The 23329-nt window shown below is 37.2% G+C and overlaps 1 protein-coding gene and 1 pseudogene across 2 annotated transcripts in view; both read right to left on the bottom strand.

Moving 5' to 3' along the window:
* Positions 1-23329, bottom strand: part of Lsamp (limbic system associated membrane protein) — a 2156433-nt gene that overhangs the window by 1624051 nt on the left and 509053 nt on the right. The gene's annotated exons all lie outside the window — the stretch shown is intronic.
* Positions 1-23329, bottom strand: part of LOC147830465 (dnaJ homolog subfamily C member 14 pseudogene) — a 190292-nt pseudogene that overhangs the window by 19960 nt on the left and 147003 nt on the right. The window contains exon 2 of the transcript XR_015452873.1: positions 1-23329. This exon is cut by the window's left edge and continues 19960 nt beyond it; it is cut by the window's right edge and continues 143535 nt beyond it. The product of XR_015452873.1 is annotated as a dnaJ homolog subfamily C member 14 pseudogene (transcript).

Consider the following 23329-nt stretch of genomic DNA (forward strand, 5'->3'; position numbering starts at 1 on the left):
TAGAGATCCTACTTGAATTTGGTTTATTGTACAAAGCAGCCTCATTTATAACCAGGAGTTGAATTTCCATATTATGAATATGTTGAAATATTTATACATCATTTTCTTGAATAACTTATAAAAGTTCACCTGTTAATCTTGTTTACAGAATTTTCTAAACAATATTTTTTTTAATGTTCTATTCTGTTATGGACTGTATCTAGATGTCCCCCCAAAGTCTCATGAGGTCATAAGTGGGGCTTCTCAGAGATTGTTGGATCTAGGGTGTGTGTGTGATGCTGGGATTAAGGGTGCCTTACTGAGGGTGTGAGTGCTACCCTCCCTAAGGGCAGGTAGCCTGGATGGAATACAAGGGACAGAAAGAGGGCTCTTGTGGTCATTTGCTGCTGCTGCTGCTGGCTGCCTGCCTGCCATGCCATGCAATGGTCTGCTTCTCCTCTGTGATGACTCCCTGCTATGCTGACTATAGACTGAAACCTCTATAAACTGTGAGCTAAACAAACCTTTCTTCCCTTAATTTGTGAGTGTCAAGTATTTTGCTTTAGCAATGAGAAAAGTAAGACACAGTTACAAACTTAAAACTAGTGCTCTGAATTAAGGAATATGAGAAACACCTTCACCAGACCTTTTGTATTTTCTCTTAAGGACTTATGACTCTTGAGGAACTTTGTAAGAGTGGTCTTTTGACCACCCAGAAGCACCATATCTGAAATATGTAGGCTGAACTCAGAGCTCTGCGGCTGTTTCTGCAAAACCTCCATCCATTTCCCACTCTTCATCTTGTCATACCTTGTACATATCCTGATGCTTTAATGGCCTTTGATAGTTCCTGCATTTATTCTACAGAGTATCTCCATAAAATTGTCCTTCCCCTGTTACATTTTCACAGAGAAGATGAAAAATTAGTCTCTGCCAGTAATTGCCCGCCTCACAACTATGCAGAGTCTAAAGCACTTCCAAGAGCTGTGTCTTTATTAGCACAAACACACAATTTCAACTATAAATTTAGCAAATGCAGAGAGTTTCTATTGATTTGATTTGCACTGAGGTTTCAGGGCAATGGTACTGCCTCTCAAAAGACAACAACAAAATATCCAACAGGGTGTAGCTAATGAAGAACTGAGTCACATGGGGCATTATTGTCAATGACATTATCAAAGATTCTGTAGGCATTTCAGCACAGTAGTGGGAAAGGAAAAGAAGTGACACACTCAGGGTCACTAGGCTGAATCAGTGAGACAGTTAATGACTTGAAGGGATTTCCAGCTGAAGTAGATATTTCCTATGGGAGAAACAAACATTCAATGCAATTACTAGAGATTTGCCATATAAAAATACTATTGACATTCAGAAAAAAACAGCCTCCTTCCCTTTGGCTTACCATGTGATAAGACTTATAGTTTAATGTAAACTACAAATATAATTGAGGAGTGCAAAACAGCAAGGAAAACAATTTCTAATTCTCAAAGCAGGGCACCTTTGAACTTGAATCTTGAGATGTGATGATTTCTGATGAAGCTAATTTGTGCATTTTAATTATGGCATTTACTGGAAGTGCTCATTGAGAAGAGAGGAAAAGGAAGCTCAAGTGTCTGTTAGAGAAGTGTGTCCAGAACAAAATTATCTTGGCAGCAATAATCAGTTAATGAAGGAAGAGAAAAATAAAAAAGATTTTTAACTTGAAAGGCATTTATAATCACGGGAGGCTTTAGGTAATGTTGTGGAAATAAAATGATCTGGGTGAACTAGCCAAGAGGATTTGTTCTTTGTTTAATTTTCTTTTTTCTGAAGTTCAGTTCATGTGGGAAAAAAATTCTTTGGTTTGGTGAGAGGGGGAAAAAAATGATACCATTATCCCACTTCTGATCAGGTTTAAAATATTTCCAGGAGAGGAACAGTGACTCTTTAGAATGCCTTTACCTCAGCTTGAAGCCTCCAGTAATGGCATGGCAAACAGCAACTGCAAAAAGCTTTCTTGCTACTGGACCTGGGACTTTGGAAACCTCCTGCTCCAATTAGAAGAACAAGCTGAGCCGCAGTCCAGCCATGGAAGCCGGAGCCAGGTACTCAGAAGAACTGGTAGAGTGAAACAAGACAGTCTTCACAGCAGTGAGGGTATGGCCATGAGGAAATAGTTTGGTGACTGGAGGGACCCTGGACATTTGGCTAACAGGTCTTTAGGAACCATCCTATGGTATTTGTGGTTCAAGCTCACAAATACTAAAATGCATAAAATTCCCCACGTGGAAAACATGCTCAGTATTTACCTGGGTTCAGCTCCCGTCCTCCAGACCTTCTATGACCTTTCCTATCAATAACACCCCTCTCCTGCCCTCTCAAACCTTCAGTTTCTTTGATTCTTCCAGCTACTTCTTTCTACCCACAACTTGCAGGTTTGCTCAAGTTGATGAAATATAAATTAATTTCTTAATCACTGTCTGAATGACTTTTCCCGAGTAAGTGTCTTCTAGCCTGGGCTCCATGAAGGTGTCCGGCGCTGACCTGTACTGACATTTTTAATGGAGGTGGGGATCCATCCAGCTCATACAGATGTGACTGAACTGCCATCTCATTTCTGCCATTTTCATCACCATCATAATTTAGACAAAGAATTTGCCAATAGTTTCAATTTACGGTCACATACCCTGTAAATCTTCATAAACATGATGTCTTATCATTTTTTCCTTTGAAACCACACTGCTCAGCACCCTTAATAACACCACAGTTGCCAGATTTAGTGATCCTTTCTTAGGTAGGCTTCATGATCCTTAATTTCCTTGGGTATTCAATGGTAATGATGTTGCCCTTTTTCTTACACTTTCTCACCTGTACTTCTATTCTACTTTGATTTCCCACCTACCTCAATCATTACTCATTTTTGATAACCTTCACTAAAAATATAAAGTTGAATGAAGAAAAAACATTTATGAACTTGCATTGTGATCTAAAATGTTTGATTTATATTCTTATATATTACACTGGATCACTTTGGCTACTTCGTTGAGAATAACTATAGAGAATGAAAAATTAAAGCAGAAATCCCATTAGCAAGCTTTACAAGTACACAGATACATGTACATAAGAAATTCTGATAAAGGCGCTAGTAGTACAAGTGAAGAGGTGGTCGAATTCGAGATATGATTTCAAGAGAAACTCACAAAATACGGTGGACTCTCATAGTTAGGGTGTTAATGGAAGAGAGGAATCAGATCATCATCACGAGATTTAGGGCTATACAACAGGAAGGATGGATTTGCTAACAACTAAAATGAGAAGGCATAGGAATGAGAAAATTTGGAGGAAAGATCAGGAGTTCAGAATTTGATATTTTAAGCTTAAGGTATTAAGATTACTCAACACAGATATTCAGTAGGCAGTGGAATATAGAATCTGGACTTCAGAAAAAAATCCAGGATTTGGATTGAAATTTGGGATTCATTGGCATTTGGATGGATACATGAGCCAGACAGCAAATATAGCAAGGTAGGATATTTGGAAGAGGTATTTCACACTCAAGCAATAAATACTTATTAAACATTGACCGTATGCCAGGCTCTGTACTAGAATCCTTACACAAATCCTGTGAGCAAATTTTATGTAAGAAAAGACAGAAAGAGGAAACAGAGCCTTGAAGATGTGTACAAATTTTCCTAAAGCAAGAAAATCAGTACGTTGTGAAATGCAGAGCATTCAAGGATATGCTCCATGATCTAATTTTTATTACTCTAATCTTCATAGGGTTCAGAAATCCTAGGTATTTACCCCTCAGATACTTGCATCATGGAATGGGTATGAACTTTACCCCAGCTGACCTCAGGACCCTGAAGATAGCCTACCAGAGGAGGTACTTGAGGCAGCCTGCAATACAGTGGCAGGGATAGGAGTCTCTTTCCATGTGACATAAATATCCTGCCTGTTCCCAAGTGCTATAAAGGGAATAAGGGCCCATCAATCTTCTCCCTCAACTAAACCCATTCAGGGTGCAGGTGGGTTACTGCCTCAGAATCTCTGTAGAATGATGATGTGTCCTGACTTTAGAATCAGGGCAAAGGTTAATTATATGGGTAAATGCAAGCTAGTGTGATTGAAAGGCAAGTTTGCCATTTTGGTTTCTTTTACCTATTTGATGTCTTATTTTTCTGTTTCATTGGAAATTGGTGATCATAGAGATAGAATATGAAACTTGGACTCTCTGAATTGTCTTCCACAACATTGTTTCTTCGAAACTTTGAAAATCTGTTCCCTTGTGTCTAAAGTACCCTGCTGTCTCCCCGCTATGGCTCACTCACTTCCTCCACATTCCAAATTACTTCAGCTTGGTATAATTTCTTAATGGTTGTCTCTGTGCATGTGTATTTCTTTTTCCACTAGCTTCCAAGTTCTCTAAGGGCAGGAGCTAACCTCAACTTCACTGTGTCCCCAGTACTCAGCACATTTAACCCTCAGTAAGTGCTTCCAACACGTGTCACATTGCAAGACCCTCTGCATTTACTAACAGGGCCATGCACTCTGATCACAGGGCCAAAACCATCCAAGGCTCTGGGACACAGACTGACCACAGAGGGCACCTGATATTGTTTGCATCCTTGCTAAATATTCATTTATTGGAAACTTAATCCAGAATGCAATAGTGTTGAGAGGTAGTGTCTACTGAAGGGTCTTTACACACCCCATAAAAAAGGCCTTGGAGGAGCAGGTTTGCTCTCTTCCCTTCTGCTGCCATGTGGGAAAGGGATTCCCTTCAGCCCTGCCTGAAGATGCAGCCTTTAAGGAGCCATCACAGAACCACTGACCAGGGCCTTACCAGAAACAAAATCTGCTAATTCCTTCATCTTGGACATCCCATCCTCTAGAAGGGTGAAAATAAATTTCCATTCTTTATAAATTACCCAATCAGCGGTATTTTGTCCCAGCACAACAAAGCACACTGAGATAATATGCCCTACATCTGTGAGAAGCAGCAGCAGCCATTTGAACATCAACTTCTTTTTGAATACCAAGGGCCGAGCTCTCCTCCAGGGTTCATGCTGCACTATCTCCCTAACTGATACTGTGACTGGTCTGCTTCAAAATATGTCCTCTGTTCTTTGCCTTGGGTGAGTCAACTATTTTGTATTTCCTGGTGCCTTAGACACATTGTTTGCCCAATTAATCTCCGTGGCAATTTCTTCTTTATAAATGAGAAAACTGAGACTCAAAGAGTTTATGCCATTTTACAAGAATGCACAGAGAACAAGTGGGAGGTGGAGGAGGAGTATCCAAGTCACTCTGATTGGAGCCCCTTCCCTCCACTGAATGTGGCAAAACTTGGTTGTCTAAGCTGACATAAAATAATATCATTGCTTTCTCTGAATTTTTTTTCTTTCTCTGAATTTTAATTTGTGATATAATCTTCTTAGCTGGCTTCAATGATCAGTGTTTATTTTTTTTTCTCCCACAATCCTCCCTCTTCTCCCTCCATCTGCCCCTTTAAAGAGTGAAGCATACCAGAGTTCTGGAAGTATTTCTCTTTCTTTCTTTTTTTCTGTACCCTGATGAGAAGTTAATCCTTGGTATTGCCATTTCCTGCCAGAGGTGCAACTCTGTCCTATATACCTGTGATCCTCACTTTTCTCATGGATTCTCCACTTTTTTGACTAGATCACTTAATTGGATGTTTCACTAACATCTCAAACTGCAAATTTCTTTACCTAAATTGAATGTCTTTTTTCTCCAAATGTTCCCTCTTCCAGTATTTTAAATTTCTGTCAAGAACATTGTCACCTTTCCAGTCATGCAGGTCAGAAAAACTTAGAGAAGTCATTCCATTTCTGTCTCTCTTTTATTCACCCATACGCTCAAACACTAGGTCCTCTCTACATTGCTTATTAACACATCTCTTGGCTCTCTTTCCCCAGTTTACATCCCTACTGCCAGTTTATCCAAACCATCTCACAATTAGTTCCTCTGGTTTAAAAATCCTTCATCGTCAGGTGACATCTTCATCATGCTCTCAGAGATATGTTTACAAAACCAATATAATCCTTATAAGATTCACTGGGCACCAGCTGACAGGTCATAGAAAAGGATGCTTAGAATTGGACCACTACTACTTTGCCACTGCCCATCTGATCTCCCAACATATAGCACCATCACAGTACTTTTTCTTTTTTGCCATTCTATGAACATTGCCTGAAACTTGTCATTGTGCCTTTTGTACTTTCAACTCTGTACCTTTTTTTTTTTCACGGACTGTCTATCTCCCATTCCTCATTCTTGGAAAAATATTACAACACCTTTTAAAGCCTCAAAGCCCAGGTCCAATTTTATTTCTGTGAAGAATGCTGATCCCTCAGAGTGGAATTAATTACCTTTTCCCTTTTGCCTCTGTAGTATTTTTCCATACAACCACTCCAGGATGCACCACATTTCAATACAGTTAATTTCTGAGAGTCTGATTCTCAGACGAGATTGCTAGATTCTTGAAGGTAACAGTTGCCTGTTTTTCAGCTCCAAAGCCTACACATTCAGCACAGTGCTGGACATACAATGGGCCCTCAGAAAATGTTTGTTGAATTAAACTTAATTTAAATGATACATAACGGGAAAATAATATTTCATATAAAAATTGACAAAACTCACTTTATAGACAACTATTTAGAGACATATCTATTCCAAAAACAAGATGATTCAACAGATGCAGTGGGGAAGGAAATAATTAGGTCTGCCATACACACATACTTAACTTTTGTACTTTCAGAATGCCTTGAAAAGACAGAGATTTTGCACAGATCCATTTGTACTGAGCAGGATGTTGCTTTCCCTCCAGCAAGCATGACAGAAAAAATATTAAGCCTCTGGAGTGTTTGTAATTTGTTCTCATGAAGGGATGTAGCTGGCAATCCCTGAAGCAACTGTTAGGTGGGCTACAGACATCCTGACATAATATATAACCTGTAAGACATGCCTGTCCCCAGGGACATCATTCTTGATATGTTGCTGTGGAGTGTTGCTTAGAAATTTGTAATGGAGACTGACTTAGAGGCTTTTGTGGAATATCTCACTAAGTGACTAATAATCTAGAAAGCCCTGACACTAGCCACAGCTGCCCCTTCCTGGGACCATGGATTATTGCCCTTTCCAGTCTTGAACCTCAATGAAAGAGCTGAGCCAGGATGGTGAGAGGGTTTTCAGCATGAATATATTTTCAGAGTGCCTGTTTAGGATTAATCATCAAAGCATTAAACACGAAATAAGACATTTGTGAGACCTCACATACATTCTTTCAAAATTACTCAGTATATGATTTTTATTTCTAATTCTGTCGTATATTTAATTTTGATTGTGGAAGTGGCAAAGTTGGCACATTTGATATTTTTCATAGCCGCTACAGGTCATCCGGTTTTTGCTTCATTTTTGCATTTATGCTTAGGGCTAACAGACCATCCAGATCTCCTAATTTCTAGCTCAGGGGACTGCCTGCAGACCCAGACCTTTTCAATTTCATTATCTTCTCAAATATAATCAACTCTATCACATTTATATTTACTGATCTTCCTAGAGAGAGGCAAGAGTGAACTGTTTCTTTTCAAGGTCATGAGTAGAGAACACAGAAGATCTAAGAACAGAACCCAGTCTCCGGGCTCTTAATCTAGTACTTTCGCCTATATATTGAACAACAAAATAGAGTATAAAGACATAGGTTAAGGCAATGGGAGATGAGACATCAAAGGGTGTATGTGTGACGGGAATCAGATGACAGCTGAGAATAGAAAGAGCTGATGAGGAAAGCAGTAAAAGCAATTGGCTTTCAGGTGGCATTAGCTGTAAAGAGCAATCTTGCTGGTCAATCCACCAGTGGTACTCAAATGCTGGTGGAAAGTGATTAAAGGAAGACAGTTTCAGGTGTGCAAAGAAGCAAATGGAAGCTATAATAGATTTTAAATCCTAAAGTGAATTTGAAACCTGATTTCTTTTCTTTTTTTTTAAGCACAGAAGGAATCTGATTGAGCAAGCATCTTAGCTTGTAGCCCAGCAGAGAGTTCACGAGGCCCTGAGAAAAACCTTCTGCCTGCTTCTCCCCAGGCTTCTGCATGTCCCACAGGCTGATCGGCTGACAGGAGAGGTGGCTAGAATATGAAGAGAGGTGCCCAGGCTGTCAGCACTGGCCCAGTTAGGCAGGGCTGTATTCATTCACTGTCTCAGCTTAAGGGGCCTTTGTGTGCAATGGCGATTCGCAGTGTGAATTTCAATAGGATCTTTAAATCTCTCAGAGATTTTTCTCTTTCCCAAAGAAATTTCCCACTGTCAAACACTTGTAGATTGACAGCTCTGAGGGCGTCTCTCCAATACAGCCTTTCCTGCCTCATACCTTCTGGTACCTGGGGCCTGGTTTCCTAGAGGTTTGGGTGAATCTATATACTTTTAGTATTATTTCCATGGATCTTTGTTTTCTAACTGGCATCAGCCTTAAATTAAAATGAATTGGATGCTGGCATCATACAGAAATATTGTTTTTATAGGTTTCTCAAAGTAAGATGTATTAAAGTAGACATATCAAATTTCTAGGGCTTGTGTTGCCATAGCAACCAGTTTAGGCCCAGTTAGGAGAACAGAAACTGGGGACAAACAAGATATCACCTAGATGTGCTTTCCTCAACCACAGTGAATTATATTCCTGAAGGCTTTGTGTTTTTAAACCCAAACAAGGCAAAGATAGGTGTGTGGGCAGATTTGGGTATAGGGTATAGGCTGTCATCCTGAACAAAGCAGAGAGTAAGTTATCTATGGGCACAAATGTGTTTCAACAGGTTTCACAGAATCCACACACACTGGAGTTTGAAACATGTGAAGAAACTGAGGCTCAGAGAGGTGACGTGACACAGTCGGCAAGAGAGGGCAGATCCACAGCAGGAGATGAACTATGCTGCCTCTCTACCCTATAATGGAGTTGTGATCCGAATGCAGATGGAAGTACCTCCTTTCAGTAGCCATTGCTTCTTTGAAGAGATACTAACCTGATGGAATGGCAACCTTCATCTATAATTAAAAAGGCAACTGTACCAAAGGAATATAGCTTATTCGGGCACAGTGAATTCTCTGTGATGAAGGGAACAGACACTGAAGGTGGAATGATTTGCTGAGCCTTTCTTGAACCTTTGCGGATGTGCCCAGTGCCAGAGGAAAGGAACAAAGCTCCATGCTACTCCTCTGCATTCTCCGTGATGTAGCTAACCATGGTCTCTGAAGCTAGGGGAAAATTATCTTTGTGCTAACTGTGAAGAAATTCCTCTTCGATGTCCCTCCATCAAATTTTATATCAGGGCTATTCTGATTCTCTTTAGCTCTAATACTTGTTCACAGTACTTCATGGGGTTCTCCTCTTAAAACTGCATGTGTACCCCAGGCCCATCCAACAGAAATATACAGCAAGTGACAAATAAAAAGCACATACATAATTGTGATTTTCCATTTTCTTAAAAAGCTGCTGAATGAATTTCCATACAAATGTTTTACTTAATATATAAAATATATACAACAGTCAATATAAAACTATTAATGAGATAGTTTCCATTTTTATACTATGTCCCAGAAATTTGGCATGCAGTTCACACTTATAGCACATTTCAGCTGGGACCAGCCACATTTCAAGAGGTCAGGGGTCACATGTGGGGAGTGCCTGTTACATTGGAGAGTGTAGGTCTAGAAAGTGAGGAGACCAGGAATCTTGACAGGGAGAGAAAAAACGAGTAAACTTTTCTCTCTGAAAGTTCCTCACCCAAACATACCATCTTTTCTGTCAACATTATGTACAGATGATCTACTTCAAATTCCCAGCAGGAGATAATTTACCATCTCATTAGCAGTTCCTCCTCTTCCAATTTTGTTTCCTTAAACGTAAGTGTAGCAATAGAAACCTAAAATTTTAAGTTTAGAACATAAATATGTATATGTGCATGTAGAAATCTTCTTTTCATAAAACCTGGATTATTTACTTTTCTGTTGCCTTTGCTTGCATGATCAGGTAATTACCTTAGTTTCTACTCTAAATCTTCTCTGAAACAAGGTGGAGTATAAATAAATAATTACTTTTATATCTCATTCCCCCCTTACAGTCACAGCATTAATGTAAAAACGCTATCCACCTAATGAAATTTTTCATCAGAACATGAGTGTCCTATTTTATCACAGGGACTTTTTTTTAGCCAAAATACCATATGACCTCTTGTTATTGAGTCATATATTAGTAATACGAAAAGTGGTAAGGAGACTTTGAATCAGTGGATAATGAATACCCGAAGCACCAAATTCAGGCTCATGGTCTCAGTGTGAGGGAGGTAGCTCACTTTCAAGGTTAATGGCTTTTTTTTTTCAAATTTTTATTTTTTTCTACTGCTTCACATTTCAACACTTACATATAACTAGCTAATCTGATCATCTCACATCTATTTATATGTTAATGGGAAGCCTTGAAAAAGCCCACTTTGCGGCTATCTCTGTCTTTCTACATCCCGAGGGCCAAAAGATCATCAACAGTGCTTGTGGTGAAACTGTTTACTTTTGAGATCTAATCAAAAAGTGATGCTAAATGGGAGCTTCAGAGCAGGAAGATGGGAGTGGTGCATCAAGACAGGACAGAAGCACTAGTAGTTTTGTGAAAGAAGAGAGTGTGTGTGTGTGTGTCTGCCTGTGTGAGCTTGTCTGTGTGCATGCACACCTTTTTAGGTTTAGTGTGGTTGTTTCACCAAATTTTTGCCTGAATGTCATTTGTGAGTTACTTTTACAGAAGATGAACATTAGTTCAGAATGGAAGTTGCTTGTTTGGAATGCAGCTCTATAATTCTCCACAGAATGAATTGTATAAGAGCACAATTAATAATAATACTTACGATTTATTGAGCTCTAATATATACATGATAATATCACCTCTTTTTCATAACAATAATGTAAAGAAATTATTATATCCATGTTATAGTTGAAAAAAGCAAATGTTAAATGACTTATTTAAGGCAGTATAACCCAAAATTGGCAGGGTCAGCATTTGAAAAGAAGCCTCCCAAATCCCTAGGGAGGCCTCCTTGGAGTTGCAATTCTACCCATAGAATCTGATTAAACATCCCCAAATCACATCACCAAGTTATAATGCTCATAGAAGCAAAACCTCTAAAGCCAATTGTGTTACATTTATTCGACATCAAACTCATTATCAGTTCCAGCTTCAGGAACAGAAACACATCGAAGTGCAATCCTGACTGCACTTAAGTAATAAGAAAAAAGCAGAAGAGAAGAGAGAATGGGAAAAGCTATTGTGAGGAAGAAAGCAAATGTGAAATTCCAGGAAAAACAAAATGGGAATATCATTTGGGGCTATGATACGATGGAACCAGGCCACCAGAGCTACAGGCCTATGAACTATTCTTAGCAGAGATGCTTGTAGGTACATTAGAATTAGAAATCAGAAACTGTTTAAATTTTCTACTGAAAAGTATACCAAGCTTAAACTCGCTGCACTTGTTCATTCTGATCACTTCTCTGATTCAATAAAAATTGTAATTCAGTTCTACAAAGTGTTAGCTATTCAGCTCAATGTGTTGTCATCATTGAATCCTTCTCCTCAGGCCTCGGAAGGACTGGGAACTTTTTAATATGAGTTATCAACCTGGCAGGAGTAAGCTTTTCCAAATCACAGTCATGCACTGCATAATAACATTTTAGTCAATGATGGCTACATACATAACAGTGGTTCCATGTGATTATAATGGAGCCCAAACATTCCTGTCACCTGATGACCTCACAGCTATCATAATGTCACAGCACAATGCATGGATCACATTTTTGTGGTAATGCTGGCATAAACAAACCCCCTGCACTACCCATCACATCAAAGTATAGCATGGGTAAATATACAAATAATAATTGTTAATGATAACAAATTGCAGTTACTGGTTTATGTTTTCATTATAATACAATGTTAGCATGATGTTACAGTGTACTTCTAAAGTACTGCCACTCAATGTGCCGTTTTCACCAGCAGCAGCCCTGTACATCTCATGTTTCCCACTTCTCTTTACTGCACTGAGAGGCCATGTCAAATGACTGACCTAGGCCATCTAGGTTTGTGTAAGCACACCCTGTAATGTTCACAAAATTACAAAACTGCTTGACAGCACATTTCTTTGGACGTATCCCTGTTGTTAAGCTATTCATGACTGCATACAACACTGTGTTTTTGTTGATACTGCACTGGAGGAAAAATGCAAGATCCTGGATTGCGGTGGAGAGGCAGATGAGTTACATGATTTCAAAGGCTTCTCAGATGACTTATATGTAAGGTCTCCCTACCACTTCATCCACTTCCCTGGTGTTGCTGAACACTCCAGCTAATCACCCCATGAGACAGAAGAACATAGATTCTAGATCCAGGCAGTCTGTAATCTCACCCAGAGAACCAGCAACTAAAACTTTGTCTCATTGTAAAACATAAGAGAACATGTCCAGAGAGTTTTGAAAGGTTAAGGAGTCAATATAAATAAAAGTACTTGGGACAAGGCCTGATTCAGAAAAAGTCTGTTGTGATTTTACAGTGGGAAACTGAGGACCAGATAGGCCAAATGATTTACTTTTCTTAACTAGGAGCTTAGAATATGATGAAGAGCTTGAAATCTAGAGCTCTCTTAATGGCATTAGTTGACCCCTAAACTAAATAAATAAATGTGTTTCTCATTTTCGTACCCTGTTTTCATCTCCACAATATTATATACTATCATGATCTTTAACTAGCATTGTTGGAACACAGATTATTGAGCTGATTTAGGAAATTTGAACAAACATGCTTTGTATCTTAAAATATTTTAAGATGTTTTTCACTCAACAAAACATTAAAGAGAGAGAAACCTGCATCATTCAATTGATACCATAAGCTAGGACAGAAGCCAGCACCTTCTGGCTTTCTACCCAACAGATGCTTCTAGCCATCAAATTGCAAATGGGGATCTAGTCCACCAAACTCACATGAGCATTCACTTATTTATACACAAAAAAGTAGAATATGGCAAGGGAAATTTGGGAGGAGTGAAATGAGGGTTGTCAGCCTAACAGTGACAAATGGGATGCAATTGTTCTCCAAAAGCATGGATCCGAAGGGTCTTCCCTTTGCCCCGGCTCTTAATCCCCACTGCTTCCACCCAGCCTGCATGCAGTGAAGGTAGTTTAACAGAGGAAAGCCCTGTGAATAAGCCATGACAGCCCTGCATTCAGAAACTGATGTCATTTCCCTAAATACTGTTTGTAAAATGGTAATTATCTGCCAAGCAATGACAGCTGGCACTTAGCATAGACATACAGAGATACAAAAAAAGAGAGAATGAGAATAAAGGGTCCCTGCGCAATTTACCAAAGGGCTGAAAGAGAGAAAGAAACATAATCAGAAAAATAAAATGATTACCAGTGTGGGATGGGGTGAAAATTGCTTTGGGTTTTTTTTCTTCTTCAGAGAATACAAGATTGAATTGGAAGGATGAAGCTAGAGCTCCATGGTATATACATGGGAGAGCAAGTTCAGTTAAGGTGATGGCAGACAGGAGCAATACACCACATGTCCTGACCTGTGACAGAAGAGCATGGAACTCTATGTTAACCCAGCTTCTCAAAGAGGAGCCCATCAGGCCACAATACTGGACAATACACCCAAGCTCATATTCACCAGTTAATGTGTGCCTCAGGTGTGATATCAAAGCATCTTATTCCCTTCCTTCTTGTTTATTATAATGTTCAGGGTGACATGTTAACTTGGCTAGGCTATAGTGCCCAGTTTTTTAACCAAACATGAATCCAGGTATTGTGAAACTATAGATGTGATCAACACCTGTCATGAGTTCACTTTATGTCGTCGGTATCATCCTGTATAATAATATAGTTGGGCCTTACCCAATGTTGAAAGGCCCTAGGAATAGAACAGTTTCCTGCACAACCTTAGGGAAGAAGAAATTCTTACAGTGAACTGAAGCTTTATGCCTGTTCCAAGAGTTTTAAACTCTCCTTCCTGATGGTTTCACCTGTAGGCCTGGGATTCCCTGACCAGACCTCACAATTTCATTATTATAATTTCTTTGACTATATCTCTCCACTCTTCTCCCTTTGCATCTCTCTTTCTCTACATCCACCCGAACATACACACACTCATACAAATACACACACACACACACACACACCCCTTATTTGTGTCTGATACCTCTGGTGCAATCTTGGCTGTTAAACTTACCAAAATCATGTACAGGAATTTGCTTAGCTGAGTAAGTTGTGTTGCTGCCCCAGCCCCTTTCAATTCATCAATTGAATTCCTAATCCTCAGTACCTCCTGATGCAATCTTCTTTGGAAACAGGTTTATTATAAATGCAGTAACTTCTGTTGAAGTCTTTAAGAGTGGACTGTAACCCAACATGATGGGTGTTCTCATAAAATGGATATATTATCTTTTCTAGATAAGAATTTCTTTATTTATATAAAAAAGAATGAATAAAATAAAAGGAATGTTTGGAAATGAACCTACACACCTAGAGAATGCCATAAGAAATCACCTCTTTGCCTTTTGGCTAAGATCAAGAGGAGAATGCCATAAAAAGGTGAAGGGAGGATCAGAAGGGCATTCTGGAGACTCTGCAAGCCCAGGTAGGCTAGAGACTGCTAGTGAACTGCAGAAAGCCAGACAAGAGGGAGAGAAGACTCTTTCACAGCCTTCGAAGGGAAGCAATCCCACTGACACCTTTGTCTTGTACATCAACCCTCTAAGACTGTGAGACTGTCTAAGTTTCTGAAGTATCATCCAGTTTGTGGTACATTTTTAAAGCAGTCCTAAATGATGAATTACTAGGAAAAGTGAGGGAAATGGATTGGAGAACATTCAGGGAAAGCTAACATTGGAAAATCCTCCAAAGAATTATGGAAAACTTCATTTCATTATTGCTTTTGAAATACAACATTATGATTTTTTAAATTTTACTGTCAATATCCACTAAGGAAGAGATCTGGATAATGAAACTGATAATTATGGAGATGTACAAATATTCTGGAAATTTCCAAAAGTAGTCTTTCTGCTTATTCCACAATTCTGAGTTCTTTTTGGACATCAGCTATTATGGACACATCCACATCCATGCACCTTTGCATTTGTGACTTCCTGGAGTGCCTCTCTTCAATCATTATTTACAGGAAAAACTAACAATAACCACCTAGTGCTATATCCTCTCTCCTACCAAGTGAAGTGAATAGAGGCTCTTTAAAAGGAAAAAGAATACCTGTATCCAAGCATTCCATAAATGGTTTACAATTTGACAGAGGTAGAACCTAAGCATTTTAGTATTTCATCCAATGATCTTTCCAAGGAACTCTTTCCAGCTATGGAGTTAGGAGTCAGCTAATTCCTCTCAAAGTCTCTCATCTAAATATACATGTTTTCTTTCAAGTCTAGGATTTCTGGTGTGGATATACCATCCATCTTTTACAGATATGATTTTCTTTGTTTATAAAATAAAAGAAATATTAATTGGATGATGATAGTTTTTGACATTTTTTTCTTTTGGTACCGGGAACCAAAACAAAAGGTCCTGTGAATGCAGGACCTTGTGCTCTTGAGGCAGGTGGCAGCATCACTGAGCTAAATCCCCAGCCCAGTTCTGACTTTCTATATGAAAAGAATGAATCTTAGTATAGTGGAAAGGTCTTTCATAAAGTCCAGCTATTGTCAATTTCTGCATATGTCATAAAAATGGCTAAGTTGGCCATTACAGGGATAAAATGAGATCACAATGTGGGAAGCATGTATAGACTCTGAAGTGGTTCAAAGGTAAAAGAAATCTAGTAAGGTAATCTTCTGTAACATACAGTCTCAACTTCCATCTTACATTATAGAGGATAAGTGTTACTGAATGTCCATTGTGATTACAGGAAATTTGTTTAGGAAAGTTACAGTTTGATTAGGTATATTCTGTACAATTTTTTTTTACAAGCTTCAAAGTCTGAACTAGCTTGAAAATTAAGTACATCAGAAGTATTGCAGGATCTTGCAGTTAATGGACACATTTGGATGTTCCTGTTATGTGATGCTAAACATTTATCACACTATTTGTACAGCTTGTTCATCTTGTGTTTTCACTGTAGTTTAACCCAAATGAAAGTGGGGACTTTCTTTATTTTCCAACATTTATCAGTTTTCAAAAAATAAACAAAAATTCTATATGTTTATAGTATATTTATATATTTTTAGTTTATTTATAATTCTTTATATTTATGGTTCATAGCATGATATTTTTACTGAATAAATAACTGAATAAATACTACAATCCTGTTTAATTAATTTGGCCACAATGATATTTAAACTTATAACCAAAAAATGTTTACTGAAACTATCATTTAAATATGATAAATGTAATATTAGGCTATTACTAAAAATAGTTGACTATTATAGCTAAAATATGTAAGAACTTGGAAGCTTATTTATTATTTGCCTATTAGTTTATATAACTACCCCAGGCCTCACTGAATACATTGATTATAAAGTAATTTTATAGGCATCAACTTTTAGGCTATGAAGACTTTTGAAATTATTAGGGAGAGATAGTTGGGCCAGAATTGTTTTGAAATACAGTAATAGACTGCAGAGTGTAAATGAGTGTCATCTGAACAAGATGTCAAATTTTATGGGCTTCAAGAAACTTGACTTATTTAATACTGAATCAATGTCTTAGCCAAAATGAGTAAAAACACTTCAGATCTGGTAGAACATATTCATCAAACTTATAAGCTAAGATTTCATAATATTCAGTGTGGTTGCCAGGAGGTAACGTATCAGGTAATTTCTACAATTCCTTCTTCCCCACAGCCTTGACAGCATGTTATTATTAGATTTTTTCTTTTTTTTTTGGTACCAGGGATTGAACTCGGGTCCTTGCGCTTGTGCAGCAGGCAGCGAAACCACTGAGCTAAATCCTCGACCCATTATTTGATTTTTTGATGATGGCCTTTCTTTGTGTAGTAAGATGGAATCTTAGCATTGCTTTTTAATTTGCATTTATCTAACGGCCAGATAGTCTGAGCACTTTTTCATATATTTATTGGCAATTTGTACTTCCTCTGAGACATATCTGTTCATTTCAGTTGAATTTTTTTTGATTGGGTCTTTTACTGTGAATTTTTAAAAATGGAAATTACCAAGTGTTTATAAAGGTGGTGGTAAAGCCTTGCTAGCAGCAAATCGAGACTGCTTTAGATGTAATCAAATGGTTGAAGACATGTGAAAAAGGATAACTTTCTCACCATGTGATTCAGTGCTACATGATAAAAAACCATGCCATGAACCATCTTATACCACTTTAGGGAAACCAAGTACTTAAATATTTAAATATTTGGAACTTTAAATATTCAAGTATTTTGTACTTATTTATCCATGCTCTTAAATGTTCAGGACTTAAACTGGATAAAAGGAATGCAGAGTTTTTACAATACAAAAAGTAGGTTAGTAGTTGAAATAAAAGAATTTAGAAAAATAAAATCATGTCAGAGCAGAAAATATCTTAGAGGCCATTTATGTTAAAGGTGAGTTCTGAGAGCTTTGTCTTACTGATAGCCATAGAGCTAAAAAGTTCTCCAAAAAGAACTGGAACATCCTCATTTTCATTTCTGGTCCACATAATTCCACCAAGTTTATTTTGTTTTATCCATTTTATCCATTTGTAAGAGGTAATGAAAATAAAGCATCAATGTTTAAATTTTACATTTGATCTTAGCCAAAAGGCTGAGAAGAGATTAATGTTTAAATTTTAGAAATTATTACAGTAAAGACTTCCCTGAAAATAACTTCCCTTCCTTCCAATACACTTATACCATCATTTTTACCATTTTCTGAAGCAGTTCTGTAAGTTTTCTTTTGTGAATGTCTTTATGAAGTGTTATAAAACATACTGTTACCATTGGAGAGGCAGGTTCATAAAATAATTATGTCATGCCTTCATTCAACTTAGTCATTGAATATGGCACTATTTGACTTCTGGCTTTTCCTCAAAGTCAAAATGAACATCAAAAGTAAACATTTTGAATCCATTCAAGACAACAAGGCATCCACCACAGCACAACTGAAGACACCCACACACACAAAAAAGACTTCTAGAACTGCTTCAGAAAACAGCAAAAATGATAAAGTGTGTTGAAAGTGACAAGTGTTGATGGGACATTCCCTTTCATGGTAATAAACATTTTACAATTTAAACCACCATAATTTTTGATGACATCTCACATGATGGAAGCAGTTAATTTAACTTTGTTTTCCCCATTTATGATGAAAGCAATTAATTTATTCATGTGAGAATAAAAATTTCTTAAACCATAGACTCTACTGAAGAAACAGAAATTCAAATGGTTTGTGAAATTTAAAAACATTTTTTGTCTGGTACTGGGGATCAAACTCAGGGCCTTGTGGTTGCAAGACAGGCACGGTACCACTGAGCTAAATCCCCAGACCAAAAAACATTGTATTTTTAACAAGAGTCTTAGAAATGGCTTAAAAAGACAATGCTAACTGATTATACAGTTAGGAAAAAGATACAGATACCAGATTACTATTCTTGAATTTTTTTAATCTTCTGAATAAAAAAGTGATAATTTAGATTCATATAACTAGTGTAACTATCCTGAAAAGGATATCTTTTTACAAAAAACCTTATGCATCATCAGGCTTGTACTAACAATTTTCCCAGTTGTTTTTGTTTTGTTTTGGTTTGTTTTTTTGTATGTCGACACTTGACTCTACTTCTTCATTAGATACATGTCTTTTTAAAATTAACATTATTGGTACATTTTAGGTATACATTATGATCACTTTCATCATTGGGAGATAATATCTTTCATGGGGTATTTGTTATCATTTGTGTTGCCCTGAAACTCTCTAGTTCTATTCTTTTCTTTTTTTTAAAAAAAAGTCTTACTTTTTGATTTTCTGCTTTCTCTTCTTCTCATTCTTCTAAGTATTCTTCATCAATACAACTAGAAATCATTGCTCTAAGGATATTTACCTGAGATTTTCTTTCCTTTCCAATCTCCAAAGTATAATCTTGGCTATGGGTAAGTAAATTCTGGGATCCTGACAAGGCTTTACCATTGGTCTACATACAGACATGATGCCAGCCTAGTGCTGGGACTTCTAACATCGCATGTACTGCTGGGGAAAATGAGGACTTCTAAGGCCTCTCATAGGTAAGAGGATATATAACTCTTGTTGAAGCACTTTGCAATGCAGTGTACTGCAAACACAATAAATGCAAGGAATGGTTTCTGACAGTGGTGACTGCCCATGATTATCTCTTCATTCTTGGCTACTTCTAATGCAAATGCTATTTCTGCTGAATTTTTGTCTACCCAGTCCAATAAATCTAATCAGAATAGAAGGGATAATCCTATTTCTAGCAGTTCTAACCGAATAATCACTTTCATCCTTCTATTAGGCATATAAAGCCTCATTTAAAAAAATAAATTGGCTTTGTCTTTGTATTCTATTTTGTTTTACATTTGAACATTTACTATATAATTACAAATACATTTGTATTCTTTTCTGGAGAATTTACACATAATTTAGCCTCTTATCCAGGAAATAAGGGTCCTTGTTTTACTGAAACCTATCATGTATTAAAAAAATGCATCATATCAAGTATTATGTCTTTAACCAAGCTACCAGTCCAGTAATTCTGTAACAGTATAGTTTACACTGGTTATATAAATGTTGGTTAAATTCAAAGCACTGACGTGTCTTTGTGTCAGAGAGGAGGCAATGATTTAAATATAAAAATCTAATTTGATTGCTTTCACTATGTTGTGATTTAAGATAATTCCTTAGCAAGTCTTTTCTATTATATCTTTATTCTTCAACTTTGGAGAATATTTCACTTAAGACATTTGTATGTGTGTAATTACTATGTAAAAAACCATATGCTACATGCAAATAAAAGTTAATATTCCTATCATTATTACTTTTTAGGTAAAAATCACTGCTATACAATATGGTGAAATATATATATATATATATACACACACACACACAAAATACTTACTAGAATCAAGGGCTAAGAAAATGTATAATTATCTACATATCTACATAGAATGGCTAGAGTTTAGGATTCAAATAAGCTCCTATTATGTTTAAATAAAAGCACTGATTTTACATTTCAGGCTTTGATGTGAGAAATGAGTTTCAGAGAGGAATCTTACCTTTGTATGAATACTGTCATACTTTGATCATAAAAATTGTAAAACTCCATCATATTGAGTAAGGATTAGGACATCACAGGGGATCAACAAAAACATCTTTATATGGAGATAAAAGTCCTATTGTGAACAGGTAAATAATCCCAGGCCTAGGATAATTTAGACCTAAAATCAAATTAAAATATTTATATGTAAAAACTACAATAAAATCCACAATTATATTCTGTAGGAACTATATTAAATCTCATACTTTAAAAAATCTTAGTAAACATATATATTATTTAGATATTTACTATAATTCTAGCTATATTTCTGCTGTGTGCATTAATTTAATGATTTACATAAATCACACATATGCCTTTTTATTTTTTAACAAGTATTCATCATGCATACATTTTAGTTCTCAGGTGTGTATTATAAAGTTAAACATGTTTATATTCACCAGTATTCACCCACACCACTCCTTATGAAGATTATCGGAGCACCATGGTTGTCTTGTGTTTTATTTGTTTATGCTGCAGTTTTATATTTAGAGTGAATAAGAAGCATTTATATATGAAGTAGAGAATAGAAAGAAAAGCAGATGAAATAACTGGCAAATATATTCTGTCCTTCTAAGTTGTATAATCTTTCCCAAATGACAAGGACTAGAAAGCTCCCTGAAAAGCCAAGTGCATGTTACCAGCAGCGGATCAGAGGACTTCCCAGGTCTTCTCTTTGGGAGCCCGCAACCCTGTCTCCTTGACCTGATGTGCTCAAGCTGTTCTGGAAGTAAACCAACATCCAGTGAAGAGGCAGAAACCAGCCTCCAGGGTGTCAGAGGAAGGCACAAGAAAGGACTGGTTCTCAGTTCTGAAGGCCAGCCAAGTTTAAATGTTTGGAAGAGCAGAGCTGCCACCAGTGTACAGGAGATGAAACTTCTGGGCTGCTGTACCACCACCCCCAGCACCAAGGAGGTGAACCTCATGGGCCTCAGGAGCATACATCCTCTCCCCTTCCCCATTAAAATGAAAAGACATGTAAACAAATTTCAAAACCAGACTCGCAGATCACCTAAAGCAACCCCAAAGGGAAACGAGATGGAACAATATGATACTCAGACACCTGAACTCCATGAACTGGCAATTAAAGAGGATCTGGAAAAAATGAAATCAGAAATAATTTCTGAGATAACAACAGAGAATGTGCCCATAGTGCAAGACATGATTAATAAGTCTAGAGAGGACACATATAAAAAAAATAGAGGAGCTGAGGAACATGATGGAATCCCAACATAGGAAACAAATGGAATCCATAAAACAGATGCAAATAGATTTCCAGGAGATTAAAAATTCCATTGAAAGTTTATGCAGCAGAATGAGCCAATGTGAGAACGGAATTTCAGATATAGAAAATAAGATTGCAATTAGTGACCAGGAAAAGAAAAATTGCTTTAAAATAGTAAGGGAACACGAGAAATCAATCCAGCAGCTGCTAGGTGATGCAAAGAAGAATAACATAAGACTGATTGGAGTTAATGAAGAAACAGGAGAGAGTGCAGACAACATAAAATAACTGTTCACAGTAGTGATGGCAGAAAACTCCCCAAGGAGGGGAAAGGAACTTGACATACAGATAAGCGAGGCATATAGGACTCCAACTACCTTGATCAAAAAAATCTACACATAGGTATATAATAGTTAAGACTCCAGAAACCCAGAAGAAGAACAAAATTCAACAAGCAGAGAAAAGAAACAAATCACATACAAAGGAAAGCCCATCAGAATCACATCAGACTTCTCAATGCAAACCCTCAAGGCAAGAAGAGCTTGGAGTGATGCATTTCAAGCCCTAAAGAAAAACAGCCTCCAACCCAGATTGATGTACCCTGCAAAACTATCTTTCAGAATTGATGGAGAAATAAGATACTTTCATGACAAAGAGCACCTTAGGAACCCCATGAATACCAAAGCAGCACTCTAAAACATTTTAGACAACATCCTAGGAAAAGACAATGAGGATCACAACCCCAGGAAGCCCAGCAGAAAGAATCCATTGGGCATGACAAGAAATTAAAAGCAAAGAGGGAGAATCCAACAGAAAGGAAATGTCATGACCATGATAAGTCAATACGTATCAGTTATAACCATCAATGTTAACAGTCTCAATTCACAAATCAAAAGAAATAGACTGACAGAATGGGTCAAGAAGCAAGACCCAACAATATGATGCACACCTGAAACACACTTAATTCAAAAACAAACTCAAAGACTGAAAGTTAAAGGGTGGAAAACAATACTCCATGCAATGGGAACCCAAAAAAAAGCAGAGGAGTAGCTATCCTCTTTGCAGATCAAGGGGATTTCAAACCAACACTGATTAAGACAGACAAAGAAGGACACTACATCCTTGTAAAAGGAACAATCCAAGAGGAACAGATGACAATCAATATATATGCACCAAACACTAGTGCACCCAACTATATGAAACAAATACTAATGGACATGAAAAATCAAATAAGGACTAACACAATAGTAGTGGGGGACATCAATACCCCACTGTCACAAATAGATAGAATAGTAAAAAAAATAAGCAATAAAATTCTAGAACACAATCAAACTCTTGAACAAATGAACTTAACAGATGTTTACAGAATATTCCATCCCACAAGATCAGAATACACATTCTTTTCAGCTGCACACAGGTCATTCTCCAAAATAGACCACATAATCACTCATAGAACATGTTTAAGTAAGTGCAAAGGAACTGAAGTTATCCCCTGTATATTATCAGACCATAGTCCAATGAAATCGGAAATCAATAGCAAAAGAAACTGCAAAAATTTCATAAACACATGGAAATTGAACAACACATTTCTGAAAAACCAATGGGTCACAGACAAAATTAAAGAAGAAATCAGACAGTTTCTTCAATTAAATAATAATACAACATATTGGAATCTATAGGACAAAATGAAAGCTGACTTATGAGAGAAATTCTTAGCAGTGAATACTCACATTAGGAAAACAGAGTGAGCCCAAATGAATAACCTGATGCTGGAACTCAAGCTTCTAGAAAAAGAAGAGCAGGACAAACCTAAATCTCATACAAGGGAGGAAATTG

Source organism: Heterocephalus glaber, unplaced genomic scaffold (genome assembly GCF_053883595.1).
Source record: "Heterocephalus glaber isolate CG9 unplaced genomic scaffold, H.glaber_assembly_v1.0 deba00000122, whole genome shotgun sequence".
Classification (NCBI taxonomy): Eukaryota; Metazoa; Chordata; class Mammalia; order Rodentia; family Bathyergidae; genus Heterocephalus; species Heterocephalus glaber.